The following is a 13669-nucleotide window of genomic DNA, read 5'->3' as shown; positions in this document are numbered from 1 at the left end:
TTTCACTGCTCATCTCAGAAAACTATCACGGTAAAATAAAATCATATCTATATATGTATACATGTATACGTGAAGGTGTTTCTAAACTACTACGTATTGTGTAAATTCTTATTCTTATTTTTTTTGGCATTCTTCCCCCCCCCCCAGCTTTATTGAGACAAACAAAAATGCTACATATTTAAGGGCTCCAAAATGATGTTTTGATAAATGTATACACTGTGAAATGATTACCACAGTCAAAGTAACTAATATACCCATCTCCTCACATAGTTACCATTTTGGGGGAGTGAGGACACTTAAGACCTACTCTCCTAGCAAATTTCAGATAGTATACAATATAGTTTTATTAATGTTAGTCACCATGCCGCACATTAGGTCTTTTTTTTTCCTGCACTGAGAACTTTCATTATACGCTGAGAAAAGTTCTTATTATTTTTTAAGAGAAACAAGTTTATCAATACCTTACATTCTACGCCAAGATTTTTCAATTCCACGCAGGTGCAGGGAGTGAGACACATTCGGGGCTGCATTTGTCAAAGGTGCGGGGTAAGCCATCCATCCCGTATTAATACACGGCAGGCGACGTGTGTCCTGATGCCTCCATTTCACGCCACTGAAGACATACCCTGAAATATTAATGCACGTAAATTGAATCTTCTGGGAATCCCTGAGTTTGGATCTCATTTCTTTCACTTTGAAGCAGCTGTGTTGGTAATGGAATTTGGCACCAAAGGACTTCCAACCTTTCCACTTTCCACTTTCTAGATTTACTTGAATTCCCTTTCACCCTTATCTTCTGCCAAAAAGAAAAAAGAAAAAAGGAAAGTAAGTGGACGGAGGAGGGAAGGAAAGAAGGAAGAGAGGGAGGGAGGGAGGGAGGGAGGAAGGAAGGAAGGAAAGAAACAGCACATTTCCAGATAGAATTTCCTTCCATAAAATTGCAGGATTTACTTGCTTCAACATGGAAATACTTTACTCTGAAATAAGAATGCTACGATTGGGGGTTTATAAATCAGAGGCAATTGTAATAACGCTGTATTTCCTTCTGTGGTGAATATGGTCCCAGGGTTTTCTTGGGACTGAGGAAAGAAACAGACACAACATTGTCTTGCTGATTCTGAAGCAGTGTCTTGATAGAGTCACTTCCCAGCCTCCAAAGTGGGTGCTTCCTTCATAACCTATCTTCTGTTTCCTACCCTTCCACAGCTCTTGACCACATAACTACCTCCCTTCACCTCCAGACCTCAACCCATGTTCTCACTCTTACGCCCCCCCAGTGACCTCAGTGGCGAATTTAAAGGGTGCATTCCTGCTTCAGCCAGAACGTTAAATGTCCCATCACAATTAGAGATCTAAGTAAAGATAACGCTCAAATGAACTTATTTACAAAACGGAAGTAGAGTCACGGATGTAGAAAACAAACTTATGGTTACCAGGGGGTAAGGGCGGAGAGGGATAAACTGGGAGACTGGGATTGAGATATACACGCTACTATATATAAAATAGATAACTAATAAGGACCTGCTGTAGAGCACAGGAAACTCTACTCAATACTCTGTAAGGACATATATGGGAAAAGAATCTTTAAAAAAGAAAAGAGTGCATATATGTATAACGGACTCACTTTGCTGTACACCTGAAACTAACACAACATCGTAAATCAACTAGACTCTAATAAAAATTAAAAATAAATAACTAAAGACAACACTGGTATTGCCTGGATTATATAAGAGAGGACTGAACGATTTCAAGGAGAGATTCTAAGAGCGTACTGCGGTTCAAACATAAATTGTGACAGACGAAAATTGCTAACCTAGTTGGAGGAAAATGAGAATGAGACATGGAACCATAAGAAAAACCATATGAAAGTTATGGCTTTCTCTTTATATATGTCTTCAGGCAGCTACTCTGGGAAAACATCACGGATGTCCATTTCCATCAAGACTGCTCCAGAAATAAGATGTGTCTTCCGCGGTCAATATTTTTTTGAGCTTTCTCTGACCAAAGACACTGTCTTCCTTCATTCCCTCTGTGAACAGGAATCAGAGATTTTCTGAACCTCAAGGTCCATCCATGTTGCTGCAAATGACAAAATGTCATTCTTTTTTTATGGCTGAGTAACACCCCACTGTATACAGACCACATCTTCTTTATCCATTCATCCCCTGTCCGGCACTCAGACTTAATCAAAAGACCTGAAACCATAAAAATTCTAGAAGGAAACACAGGGGAAAATCTCCTTGACATTGGTGCTGGCAACAATTTTTTGGATATGACACCAAAAGCGCAAGCAACGACAGCAAAACATTAATACACATTTAAGGACTATATCGGCATTAAAATTCTCAGGAAATAGAAGGAGCTATGAAATGCAGCTGAATGCTTTTTTGTCTGAAGATGCTGATTTTGAATCTCCTCCTAAAGATCACAGTGATATCGCCCTAACCTGATTTGTAGAAAAGAAAACGTTCGGCTTTCTGTCCATGGGTTTACCTGTTCTGCACATTTCCTATAAATGGAATCAAACAACGTGTGGCCTCTTATGCCTGGTTTCTCTCATTGAGCATCATGTGTTCGAAGTTCCTTGCATTTCTTTTTGGTTGACTGAGGCAGCTTTCCCAAGGTTGGAGAACTCTCCTCACCCCAGCCAATGGTTTTACCCAAGAACCCTGACTTTTTTCCCCATTGGTCATGAAGGACATTTAGACGTCGTTACCACAACAAAGTCAAACCAGCGGTCCCCTCTATCTGTCTTCTAAATGACAGTCAAGACAAGCCCAGGACACCGGGTCTGCTCTCTGATGTGTATTTCTGTACCACAGAGACGCTTCACCCTTTTTCTTTTTTAAAAAAAAATTTGAGGCTGGCTAAATCTTGTGAATATGTTTTATATGTTTTGTGCCCTGTGAGGTGACAGGGAATAAGTAAATGTTTCAGTTTCCTACACCGTCCTATGCAGATCACCCTCTTGTGTATCACTGTTAGCTGAAAACAGAGCAGGATGTGTGCTTACAGGAATGCTCAAGTACACGGTGAGGTCGTAAAAGTACATGGTGAGTCCCTAGAAGTACACGGCGAGTCCACAAAACTACGTGGCAAGTTCATAAAAGTACACAGCGAGTCCACAAAAGTACACGCTGCGTCCATAAAAGCCAAACATACGGGGGTCTATTCATCTCTGCAACCCTTGCACTCAGCACAGAATCCAGCATCTACCAAATTCAACAAGAACTGCTCGTAGACCAACACGTTTCAAGGAAATGATCCCAAGTACTTCCTAGGAACACAAAACAATCATAGATAATCCTATCTCACACTGCAATACCCTGTGCTCCCCAGCGCTTCCAAATCTCTTCATCCCACGCTGCTTTTCTTTTTTACGCAACACCCATCAACTTCTAGGATACTCTATAAGTAAATCATTTAATTTATCTATTACTTCTTGGGTCTTATCTCACTAAGAGGTTAATGCTGAGTGTTGGGACTTTTTTTTCTTTTCAGTTTATTATTTTATCTCCAGTACCTCGATAACTGCCTAGCAAAAGTAGGCATTTAACAATACAGTTGAATTTTAATATGTTATACTGTGTTACATTACGTTATTACGTTATAGTATTATGTTGTATTATAGATTGTACTATATATCTATATATATACTACACGACGGTATGTTTTATTCAAACCTACCCATTTGTCATCACTCTGTTCTTACCTTCTACATTTAAAGCACAGATACACATTCGTGTATCACCTCACACTTTTACCCATTTTCTTTTCCATAAAGGTTTTCTCAAACCTCTTTGTTTTTTAACTTGCAAACTTGTGTCCAGCAAGTTTATTGCTTCATTTTATTATAATGTTTTCCATTCAAAGATTAATTAATTAAGTTGCTGGCCATGCACCAGAAAGTAAGAGTCTCTTAAGCAGTATTTTTATTTATTTATTTATTTTTATTTTTTGGCTGCATTGGGTCTTTTTTTAAAAAATAAATTTATTTATTTATTTGGCTGCGTTGGGTCTTCGTGGCTGTGCGCGGGCTTTCTCTAGTTGCGGCGAGCGGGCGCTACTCTTCATTGTGGTGTGTGGGCTTCTCATTGCGGTGGCTTCTCTTGTTGCGGAGCATGGGCTCTAGGCGCACGGGCTTCTGTAGTTGTGGCTGTGGGCTCTAGAGCGCAGGCTCAGTAGTTGCGGCGCACGGGCTTAGTTGCTCCGTGGCATGTGGGATCCTCCCGGACCAGGGCTCGAACCCGTGTCCCTTGCATTGGCAGGCGGATTCTTAACCACTGTGCCACCAGGGAGGCCCCTTAAGTGGTATCTTAAGCAGTGATGCTGATTCTTGTGGAACTTCTCTATCACCTTCTGAAGTGCCCGGGGCATAATATCGAAGTAAGATCCAAAATTCCAAGCAGAGGCATGAGCCCCGTTAATCAGACTACAGTATCCCTGACATGTGTCCAGGTTCAGCAGGTCAATGAGCTCATAGTTTACAAGTCATTCTCACTCTCCCTAAAATGCTCTCCTCTCACCCCTGAAATGACCACTGGCTCCCACCATGACAAGTCTACAAGCTCAGGAAGGTTCATATACGCGACCAAATTACCACGATGACCTTATACTGTAAGGTTTATAGTCTCAGCCCATGCATCACACGTGGTCTTCAATTCTGTTCACCCTTCCTCAACTTTGGGTTCATACTTGATCAGGACAGCATGGGCAGACCTGCCTTCTCAGACGGATAAGTGACACCCATGCTTCCGGCCATGAGCAAAAGCACAGAGATCTGAGTTGCCAGATGCTGTAGTGATGGAGACATTGCTTGCGTGTGGAATATTTAGGTTCAGAACCATTCCTCCCACACCACACCCCTGGCCCTTGGTTCATCGTGGCATTTGTTTTCTTCTCTTCATCACGGCCTGATAAACGGCCCTCTGATGCGTTTCTACCAAAGAAGCATATGAACTGATACCTGAATCAGCACATAATGCCTGGATCACTCTTGGCCACGTCCATTGTCTCTATGGTCAAAAGACTCATCTCACTCATGTGTGTAATATCCGTTAACATCTTAACATTTCAATTTAAAACAACGTTTTCTTGCCTTTAGTTTCCAATATAATTCTGCTTCTCTTCTTACTGCTGTTACTGAACTGAGGTTTGCTGCTGGTCACTCAAAAATCCAATATTGAGAGACAAGTGTCAGGTAAAAGGAAAGAGAACTTTACGGAGCAAGCTGGCAGTCCTGGGGAGAAGGTGGAACCTACTCTTCCCTGCTGGTCAGTGGGACGAGCTTTTAAAGGGGAGTTTCACGGGTGCACAGATGGGGAGGGGGCCCCATGCGGAAACAGCACAGTCAGCTCTGACCTTCATCTTGAAATTGGTCATGCGGTGGTCTGACCACCGTCATCTTGATTGTTTTAAGTACAGTTAACAACCTTCAGTTCCAAGGTCGGTTTGTTCCCATTTCCTTCATGCCAATTCTCGGAATTGTGGCAGCTTATGTCATGACTACAGTCTGGTCGTCACGTAGTTCACTTCTTCCACCCGGTGGGGTTTCAGTATCTCCAAGTCAGCTCACAGGATGTGGCTCAGAATAAGATCTATAGCCCTTGAGGAGGAACTAACGGTCCTTGACTCTGTTTAATGGCTAAACTATTATTATTTGGTCTTGCTTGACTGTTTCCCTTTGTTTTTGGATTTTCTCATTTCTCTGAATAAATTTATTCTTTGGAATTCAGGGAAGGCCTAGGGGGCTAAGGCTTTTCTACAAACAAGAGGCAGGCAGACAACTTGGTCAGGGGGTCTGTTCTCAGGAGGCCCCGTAGGGTCCTGCTCGGTTATACGACCTCACTGAAACTCCCACTGCTTTCCTATGGGTCACATGTGATGGAGCTTACTCAGAGATATGTTCCTGGAATGGTAGATAATTATATTTCATAAATCACAAAGCCGGAAGGAACATGCAAGCGTGAGGCAGAGAAAGGCTCGCTGCACAGGGGCTGGCTGTACTGGCCCCTTGTTGAACCCCACTGCTGTCCCCATCTCGTTTCAGTTCACCAGAACCCGTGAACGAAATAACAAACTCACAGGCCAGCAGTCTTTACTCTGAAATAGAGGAGGGAGGACTCCAAGGTCACCTCTGCGCTTCGTCTTCTGATAAACGGCCCTTTTCGAAACAAGGCCTTATCTTGTTGACACAGGCCAGACAACACCCAGAAATAAACAGAAGGCATTGGTGACCGAGCTACCAGGCAAATCTGTTCTCACCCCTGGCTCACGCCAGATGAGTGGAAAACTCCCGTCGGAAACTGGGCTGAAATTTCCAAACCCACATATAAAACCATGACCAGACGAACAGCCAGTCTTGAGTTGTTCTTTCTAATGCATCACATCCAAACACATACTCTTTTCTGAAAATGCAGGTTGTGACACCAGAAGCCTGTGGCCACCCCCCAATCAGCAAAGGTGGACCATTTGGTAGATACAGGAATCCCTATTCTCTGCTGCAGATGTGTGTACCCTTCATTATAGTCAACGGAAGACCAGTTGGTTCTTACTGGCCTCACCATTCATGGGCTCCTTTGTCAACTCTTACAACATTTCACTCGACAGGCATCAGAATTATGATCCACATACAGAAGTATGGACGGTTCGATGATTAATACCAGCATCTAGATCTGAACCGAGTCTCTTTTTTTTTTTTGGCCTCACTGCATGGCTCGTGAGATCTTAGTTCCCCAACGAGGGATCAAACCTGCACCCTTGGTAGTGAAAGCTCGGAGTCCTAACCACTGGACCGCCACGGTATTCCGTGAGTCTTCTGACTTATAATATGCTATGTGTTCTGCCATCCTTCCCTCGCAAGACGCCAACTCCTTAATAGGTTGGATCATAGCATCATGTCTGTGTTATTCACTGTGGTTATCCCAGTGCTAGATATTTCACACAATAAATAATTGTCAAACTAGAAATAAGGAAAACCGTTGACTTGGGAAACTCAGCAGAGAGGCAAGGTATCAGCTTTCCCTCTGGGCGCACCAAGGGCGGCCAGAAATCTTGTTTTCCCATGGAACGATGACTAGACTCCTTAAGTGTGAACTAGAGGCAAGGAGATGTCTCATCAACACCATTGCCGAAGAAGCCAGTTTGAGCGTGGAGACTTTGCAGAGCAAACAGCAGCAAGAAGCCATATTAGCACTGCCCTGATTTGAGAACTGTCCAATGGAGCGTCCACACTGGCTTTAAGAAAAACAGCAGGTTGTTTAACAGGTGAAACCGTACATGAGTTACGAGACGATCTACCTCGTCATCTCACAAGGGGGACCACTAGTGAACAAATCAAAGGATGCTGCATTATATTTTCTGTGGCAACCAGCAGACTATCTTATACTAGTCGTTTTTCACCCCACATTTCTTAAAAAAAAGATGCTTTTTCTTTGCTTGTTGGTTTATTTGTTTGTTTAGGACTTAGGGGAGTAGAAAACTCCCATCAGAATATATTTCCTTCTTTTGAAGAAGTGAGCATTCTCTATCAAAGAATAAAACAAACATCAGGAAAAGATTAGACATTAACTGGATGTTAAGTTGTACGGGTATTTCTGAAAAACAGTGTTGTGAATATGGGCTTGAGTAATTGGGGAAGGCAGTATAGGGATACTGTTCACCAAAGTTGCAAAAGTTGATTGGATTTTATCGGGTTGTTTTATATGTCATCATTTGAATGGTGCCCCCCCCCCCGAAAAAAAAGATATGTTTACGTCTTCACCCCCAGCATCTCAGAACATGACCTTATTTGGAAATGGGGTCTTTGCAGATGTGATGAGTTCAGTTAGGATGGGTCCATATTCCAATATGACTGGTGTCCTAATAAGAGGAGGGCCATATGAAGAGACACACAGCCCTGTGAAGACAGGGGCAGAGATGGGGGTGATGCACTTACGACGCAAGGGATGCCAAGGATTAACGGACATTAGCAAAAGCCAGACAGAGGCAAGGAAGGATTCTACCCTGAGCTTCAGCCCCACTGACATCAGTTATTCCTATCAAGTTTCATACCAAATATTCAGAAGGATGGTACTGAATCTAAAACCAAATCTTTACGGACCTAGAGATTGCCATACTGAGTGAAGTAACTCAGACAAAGACAAATATCATATGACACTGCTTATATGTGGAATCTAAAAAAAAAAAAATGGTATAAATGAACTTATCTACAAAACAGAAATAGAATCACAGATGTAGAAAGCAAGCTCACGGTTACCAGGGGGTGAGGTGGGGAGGGATAAATTGGGAGATTGGGGTTGACATATACACACTACTATATATAAAATAGATAACTAAGAAGGACCTATCGTAGAGCACAGGGAACTCTACTCAATACTCTGTAATGACCTATATGGGAAAAGTATCTAAAAAAGAATGGCTAGATGTGTAACTGATTCACTTTGCTGCACAGCAGAAACGAACAGAATACTGTAAATCAACTATACTCCAATAAAAATTAATTAAAAAAACAAAACCATATTAAATTCACGGAAAGGCAAATATATTCCAACATAATTATTATATATCGTAAATGATCACATCTCAATTTATTTTAATGTAAATATTTTTATGTTACTGTTTTGAGCCAAATTCTAAAGAAAAAATAAATATATTTCCTTGTGGAAATCCTGGATAAAAAGATCCCAGACCTGTCGGCTCCAGAACTGTGAGATGATATTTATTTATTTACATCTTTATTAGAGTATAATTGTTTTACAATGGTGTGTTCGTTTCTGCTTTATAACAAAGTGAATCAGTTATACATATGTTCCGTATCTCTTCCCTCTTGCGTCTCCCTCCCTCCCATCCTCCCTATCCCACCCCTCCAGGCAGTCACAAAGCACCGAGCTCATCTCCCTGTGCTATGCGGCTGGTTGTAAGCCACCCCGTGGGCAGTCCTTTGTTACAGCAGCCCTAGAAAACTAAAACAGAGGGTGACCATAAAAAGGAAATTAAGTCAACAGACCCAGTTGAGTGTGAATTTGAACTTTAGAATCCTAAAAATCAGACTTCCTGAATCCTACATGTAAGAGATCTCACTTCTCTTCTTGATCGAGTCTGGATTTGCTTCCCCAAATCAAACTCAGATGTCCTCTGAGGAACCAGGTCCTTACCACACTTAGGACCCCACAAATAAATCAGGGATTCCGATCAACAACACTGTATCCCATAGCGTTCTGTGGATGTCCATCAAACTGCCAATTCTCAAAGGCATTTCTCTTCAGCATCTCAGTCAGACTCCCGAGCCCACAGCGAGTTGTAAAAGTTATTCTCAGTGCCTCTTCCTCACAATTCAGTGTGACACTCTTGATTAAAGCATCCTTCCCCATGAAGGCTATCAGATGGTACTTCAGAGCAGCTACTTGAGTTTTATGACTGTTTTGACTGAAGCCAGCCTCTCTAAAATTGTAATCAAGCACAGGCTTGGGGGGAAAAGCCATTCAATGCCCATGATTACCTTTCAGAATGGGGAGACCAGTAACACTCGCATCTCGGGAGGACACAGATGGATATTTCTTCAGGGACCTGAGAGTAGGCATCAAATGCTTCTAGCCTTCCGTTTCTGCGTTGTTCTCATTCTTTAGATTCCACAGCCGTTACACATTATATACTCACTCTCTAATTGAAAATAAACCCTTCCTGTGTTCTAAGCAATGAGTTTTGCGCTCATTTCCTGGGGTGAAATCGGAGGCAAAAGATCAGAAGTATTTTCCAGGAGTGACAGTGGAAAGAAAAGCTGAGGAATATTGTTATGGATTGAATTGTGTCCCCATAAAGGATACGGTGAAGCCCTAAACCCAAGTGCCTCTGAATAAGACGTTATCTGGAAACAGGTCTTTGCAGATGTAATCAAGATGAGGTAGTGCTGGATGAGGGGGACCCTAATCAGAGGACTGGTTTCCCTGTCGTAAGAGGGAAATTTGGCTGCAAAGAAGGGAAGAAAGTCAGGAACAGCTTGGAGAGAGGCATGGCATGTATCCTCCCTCAGAACCTCCAGGAGGAACCAACCAGCTGCTTTCTGGCCTCCAGAACTGTGAGCTGATAAACTTCAGGGTGTCTTTAAGACCCACAGGTTGAGAGGTGATCCATCAATCCCTCTCCTGGGCATACACCTGGACAAAACCATAATTCAACAAGATCCATGCACCCCTATGTTCATAGCAGCACTATTCACAATGGCCAAGACATGGAAACCACCTAAATGTCCACTGACGGATGAATGGATAAAGAAGATGAGTTACATATATACAGTGGAATATTACTCAGCCATGAAAATGAATGAAATAACGCCATTTGCAGCAATATGGATGCAACTAGAGATTATCATACTAAGTGAAGTAAGTCAGACAGAGAAAGACAAATACCATATGATATCACTTACATGTGGAATCTCAAATAGGACACAAATGAACCTATCTATGAAACAGAAACAGAATCACAGACATAGAGAACAGACTGGTGGTTGCCAATGGGGAGGCGGGTGGTGGAGGGATGGATTGGGAGTTTGGGATTAGCAGATGCAAACTATTATGTATAGGATGGATACACAACAAGGTCTTACTGTAGAGCACGGCAAACTATATTCAATATCCCGTGATAAACAATAATGGAAAAGAATATGAAAAAGAATGTATACATATGTATAACTGAATCACTTTGCTGTACAGCAGAAATTAGCACAACATTGTTAATCAGCTATACTTCAATTTAAAAAAAAGACCCACAGGTTGAGATAATTCGTTACAGAAGGCTCAAGAAACTCATACAGGTGGGGTTAACAGAGGCAGACAATTGGAAAACCAGTTGATTTTAAAAGATTTTACAGTGTTGCAAGGTGCATGCCATCCACCTGTTGCCTTTAGAAAGAACAGACATTTTGCCTGGTTCCCTGCTTTGATTTCTAGCAAATCCATTCCAGAGACAAAAATCTACAACTACGTTGCATATGGACACAGAACATTGAGAAAGCTAACTCAAAGATCACACATCATGTCATACACTGTTTTGCAGAAAACTGGACCTTTGGGACACCTAGTAGAGATTTTAAAACTTTTAAAAAGCTGTTTGGCTGCTGAATTCTGCCCAAAACAGTCCATGCCTTGAACAACGCTGGCCAGTAAAACTTTCTGCAGTGATAGAAATGTTCTATAATCTGGGCTTTTAAAAGCGTAGGCATTGGTCACATGTGTCCATTAAACATGGGAAACATGGCTAAAGTGCCTGAGGAAGTGGGGTTTGCATTTGATTTCATTTGATTTCATGGTAAGGAGTCACACGTGACTGTTGGCTACCACACTGGACAGAGCAGATGTGTAACAATTATTCAAGTCACTAGCAATGTGTTCTACAAAAATTGGGGCATCTTCAGGTGTCTGTAAGCTCACTTCCCATTCATAGGCCATGAGCTATGAATACCTGTGAACCAAAAACACTGTAAACAAACATTTAATAAAGTCATTTTTAGTGGATGAAAATAACATGTACCTACTTCAAACTCATTGTTTACAGAAAAAAGAAAAAAAACCCAATGGTGTGTGTGTGTGTGTGTGTGTGTGTGTAAAAACATGAAATCGTCTAAGTGAAAATTATAGGATCATTTTTTCATTAGGTTCAACATAGTCATCAGATTTAAATGTCTTGCAGGTAAAAAGTTACAAAAACGTGCTCTATATATATGATAATAGAACGCCCGGTATTTCTCCCAAATTTCACAGTTCCTAAGAACGGACATCAAACATCTGGGTCTGGGCTTCCCTGGTGGCACAGTGGTTGAGAGTCCGCCTGCTGATGCAGGGGACGCGGGTTCGTGCCCCGGTCCGGGAGGATCCCACATGCCGCGGAACGGCTGGGCCCGTGAGCCATGGCCGCTGAGCCTGCGCGTCCGGAGCCTGTGCTCCGCAACGGGAGAAGCCACAGCAGTGAGAGGCCCACGTACCGCAAAAAAAAAAAAGGAAAAAAAAAATCTGGGTCCCAAAACTCTGGGTCCTTTTTTGGTGTATTCTGAAGACCATAATATATATGACCTTGGGTATGTCCCTCTAGGAAATGACCACCTTAGACTCCTAATGTTTCAATATCTTTCTGCCCCAGCTTCCCCCCAAACATCCTTCAAGAGAACTAGCTTGCCCACCCCTTTGAAATTACTTTAGTGCCTTCTTTCTAGAAGCAGTTTATAAAAGGCCTAAGTCTTTAAAATTAGCATGAGGTATTCCATTAAAGGATTGTTCTACAGCATAAATAATGAATTTCAAAAGTGCTTCCACCATGTCATAATAAATGTTAATACAAGAGGACCTTTGGGTTTCTGAACTGGAGCTTCACACTAGTGCAAAATTCACTATAACACAGACCTGCAAATGAACCAACACAGCAGGCATCTGTGCAAATGACTATCTGATTAAAACAAAATAGAAAGCACAATTCTGGTAAGAAAGATTTTTTTTTTTTGTCATTTCATTTATTCTGATTAAGTGTCTAAATGGTTTAACTTAATGGTTAAATAGGTCCACTTTTCTTGGTCTAGGGACAGACTCCCTTGGCAAAGCTGTAAGTGTCGACGGCCCTTTTGGCTGTTGAATTTGCAAATGGGTAATGAAATACTATATAGGAAAGGAGGGATTAATTTTTCAAAGTGGTTCAAATATATGTAGAGGAAAGTGTTATCCATCTCTGTCTCTCTAAGTTTCCGTAACTACTGATATATACAAATCTCTCTCTCTCTCTTGATCTATCTACCCATCTATCTATCTACCCTGCCCTTCTGTCTGCCTGCCTGCCTGTCTGTCTTCCCAACCATCCATCCATCCATCCATCCACCTGTCTTTCTGTCTGGCTATCTATCTATATTTCTATAGATGTGTCTATTTCTGTATATCTGCCTCTATATACTCTGTATCTCTCCTTGTCTTGCTAGATGTATCTAGATGTATGTCTGTAGACAGATATAGATATATACATGTACAAAAAGAAGAAAAATGAAGAAAAAATGAAAGATAGTACGGGAAGGCAAAAACCATAGATTTTCCATTGCATTACACACACACACACACCTCTTAAGGGGAGAATTGATTTACTTTTTTATTGAGATGAACGGTTGGTTTCTTGAAGAGAAGGAGATTTATAGTGTATTTCTAGAGAGCCCCACACTGGGACTAGAACACTTTACTGTCCAACCTTTATGAATGATGCATAAAGGGCTTTGCAGGGGTCCTGGTGATTCATCTCAATTGACCTAACACAACGAAAGAGGAGAAACCCTAGGAAACACAGGATATATGATACTATAGGCAATATCAGAGCTGTTTCAACTAAAAGTACTGCAAGGATCTCTTGCCTGGAGGAGGAGAAAGGCAGCATATCGCACTTCCAATATTTCTGTGAATATCCGAAGAAAATTTGTACTTATGTAAGATGGTCTGGTCTACAAAAAAAGGTAACACGCTATCAATATATTATAAAATTACACACATAGATACATAATGTTTGGAGAAAAGTAATGACAAAAAATTCTACTTTTTTAAAATTAATTAATTAATTTTTTTTTTTTTTTTGCGGTACACAGGCCTCTCACTGTTGTGGCCTCTCCCGTTGCAGAGCACAGGCTCCGGACGCGCAGGCTCAGCAGCCA

The 13669-nt window shown here is 41.6% G+C and overlaps 1 long non-coding RNA gene across 1 annotated transcript in view; it reads right to left on the bottom strand.

Annotated features, from left to right (window-relative positions):
• Positions 1–613, bottom strand: part of LOC117199719 (uncharacterized) — a 106358-nt gene extending 105745 nt beyond the window's left edge. The window contains exon 1 of the long non-coding RNA XR_007474876.1: positions 462–613. This is a non-coding gene — a long non-coding RNA (uncharacterized LOC117199719). The remainder of the gene's footprint in view (positions 1–461) is intronic.
• Between the last annotated feature and the right edge of the window lie 13056 nt (positions 614–13669).

Source organism: Orcinus orca, chromosome X (genome assembly GCF_937001465.1).
Source record: "Orcinus orca chromosome X, mOrcOrc1.1, whole genome shotgun sequence".
Classification (NCBI taxonomy): domain Eukaryota; kingdom Metazoa; phylum Chordata; class Mammalia; order Artiodactyla; family Delphinidae; genus Orcinus; species Orcinus orca.
This window is presented reverse-complemented; position numbering and strand designations above follow the sequence as displayed.